The sequence below is a fragment of the Asparagus officinalis genome, chromosome 6 (assembly GCF_001876935.1).
Source record: "Asparagus officinalis chromosome 6, Aspof.V1, whole genome shotgun sequence".
Classification (NCBI taxonomy): domain Eukaryota; kingdom Viridiplantae; phylum Streptophyta; class Magnoliopsida; order Asparagales; family Asparagaceae; genus Asparagus; species Asparagus officinalis.
Window position 1 is genome coordinate 61,199,110 of NC_033799.1, and position 3,165 is coordinate 61,202,274.

Genomic DNA, 3,165 nt, shown 5'->3' on the forward strand with positions numbered 1-3,165 from the left:
AGCTATTCACAATTTGAGCTAACGGGATATTCGACATACCTATGCTCATGTTGTGGATTTCTAAATATCAACATCCATTTATTTCAGAGTAGATGATTGCTTATATGTATGTATTAACAAGTATTTTCCTTATATACAGGGAAATGATCTAGGTAGGCTATGCTTAATAGATAGAACCTCCACTTCATTTAGTAGCCCCTCCCCGGGGGCGGATGAAGGTAATCTTGCTAGCGCTCTGACGCTCTTGTTATTGTCCTTTTTCTTCTATTTTATTTTAACTTTCAGGTGACTCAGAGCATCGGAGGGCCGCCGGATGACAGAGTTATTGCATAGTCACCGTCACATAAGTTACTAGTAGAGACTCCGTAGTAAAGTTATTTCATTCGGACATTAGAGTATTGTATCACATTTTGTAAAGACTATGAGCCTTAGTTACATTTTTAGCTGTTTCATGTCGAGATATATTTATTTATTTCGGATGTCGGGTGTATTACAGATTATTCACTAAGACATGATTTATTTATGAGATACTCCTTTCTATATCATGTATGTTGTAGTTATTTCCTTTCATTTACCTGTTTTGTACCTACACTTTACTTTGATTCCACTAGAGGATATTACTGTGATTGGTAAAACTTGTTGTTGCATAGTGTGGGTGCAGACAGGTTTGACATCTCTGGGTTCTTCTTAGACTGTAGCCATGTGTGAAAATAGGGGCGTCACAGAAATAGGTTTTTTTTTCAAAACCACATTTTAATCACCATTTAATGCCTACGGTACTACTATTCACTCTCCGATAACCGGCTTGATAGAGTGATCGGCTGCATGAGGGCATTTTGGGGAAAGTTTTTTATTTTCACACGTCGGGTCACGTGGGGAAAGGTTTTTGGGGATAAAGTAATTTCAGGATGGTTTTGGGGCGCATTGGTACCGTTGAACAAAGTTTTTTTTTTTTTTTTTTTTTTTTGGGGGGGGCACACTTTGTATCGGTTATGGGGGCTAGAAGCAATTTTCCCTTAATTTTGTTATTTGTCATTTACAAACAACATATTCGGCCCATTCTCCTAAGATTTCTTTTTTCCTCTTTCAAGAAAATTTTATTTATTTGCATATTGGTCTTGTGAGTAAAGTTTGAAATTCATGAGGGCTCTGTGAGTCATCCCAAAGTTCAAAGGGAAATGTTATATTGGATAAACAATTTTAAGGGGGGTTTTCTGAAAATCCAAGTCAAGTAACTATGTACAAGCATATTATGTATAATGTTTATAGAATTCAGATCACCAAATATCATAGCTGGAAGTCAAAATACAAAATCTTACCCTGTACTATTACAACTTACAAAGCATACTTCTAGGCTAGACTAATGACAAAGTGGACACAAGACAAGCCCATTCTCATTACACTTGCCACACCTCACCACTTCTTTGCCATCCTCCCCCACCACCTTACAACTCCCACTACACTCCAAGCACGGCACAAACCTCACTCCCCCACATCCCTCACACCCATCCCCCCACGCACCCTTATTCTCACTCCACCGCTCCCTCCTCTCCTAACTCACCCACTTCATCATCTCCCCCATGCTTTCCCGTTTCTCAATTCAACTCCACCATCTTTCTATCCCCCCCACATACCTAACCCATCACGAACAACCTCGCACTCGAACGCGTCCTCCCGCCAGCATGTCCCTCACTCCTTCAAGAAGTACCCCGTGCAAGCGACACGTCCCGCTCCGTCACGGCCACCCCTGCGGTCATGCGCCGCAACGGGGTACCCACCCTCCTCGCCCACTCACAGTCCTTCGAACATGCGCCGCACCGCCCGCGGAGCGCGTCGTGTAGAGACCAAGCCCCGTCGGGGTTCCCTGGTGGGAATCCGCTTGCCGGGTACCTGGGGGGCCAAGCGGGTCAGGCCTCTCAGCCACTTGATGCCTGTTCGTCCTCGCCTCGCCTTGTTGCTTTCTCTCTCTTGTCGGTCGCGGAGGATGAAGCTGTTCTCCTTCACCGGCCTCCGCCCTGTGAGCTCCGGCGGGGGCTCGGATGTCGACTTACGGGGCTCGGATATCGACTTACGCGGAGCGTTGGGTTTGGGTTTCGGAGGGGTTTCAAGTGAGGGTTTGATGTCCTGCAGGGCCTTGCTGACTTCAGACCAGGAGAGGTTAGGGGCAAGCTCGACGCCAGTCTCGAGCTTTTCGAGGATCGGAAGGGGAACGTGGATGGGCTTTTTGACTTCTTCTACCTTTTCTTCATCGTCGGCGGCGGTGTTTTGGTGGTTATAGGACACGGTTCTTCGATGGTATTTATGTCGAAGACCATGCGATGCTTGTTGGAGGCGGCCGGTAGAACGTCCCGCGGCCACCGCTACTTCGACCCGCTTTGAGCTTGCGCACCCCATTGATTTGCTTTGAAGAGATATGTTCAAATTAGTTTAAGCAATTATAGGATTTTCGGTGTGCTTGGTTTGTGGAGGTGGTGTTTGGGGGAGAGTTTGAGTGGCTGGATATCGATTTGATGCTTGTTTGGTTCTAACCAACTCACGTGTTGTTTTCATGCAAACGCCGATAAACTTGCTCTTGTTCTTTTGTTGGTCGATTTTTTTTTTTTTGTTCTTTAATAGTTTATTTGAGATGCTTTTTTGTTAGTTATGGAGGAGGGTTTGCCATGTGACTAGCTGGTTAGCTTATGGCCAGCTGATAGTTTTGTCCTGAAGGCTTGCAGATTGGCTGGTGGTGTTTGAAACACGTAGGAGTTTGTTTGAAACTTTGAATTGTTGTTCAAGTAGGCAGTGGTATGTGAAGTGAAACACGATGAATGCAGATGTCAGGATTTTTAAGTTTAGCAACTTCATGCAACAGTGTAAAAGGAAGTATAGTGAGTTAAAGGATTACAAACAGAATTAGACAAAATTTATTAGGGGAAAAGTTTTAACATCAAAAATTAGAAACTTGTATGGTAGTTAATTAAATAAGATAATCGAATTTTCCAAAATGGAAATAAAATTAAACAAAATTGTAATTTATATTCTTCCTCGGGTTTTTGATTGTATCTGTTTTCTGCAAAATCTTCTACATAGTCTCGACAAAATGGTACTAAGGCTATATATGAAGTGTGTTTATGTTGGTTACTCACAAACTTAGAAAGGTTGCAAATATTATGATCATTAATC

The 3,165-nt window shown here is 43.2% G+C and overlaps 1 pseudogene; it reads right to left on the bottom strand.

Annotated features, from left to right (window-relative positions):
• Nucleotides 1,278-2,789, bottom strand: LOC109846234 (annotated as a pseudogene).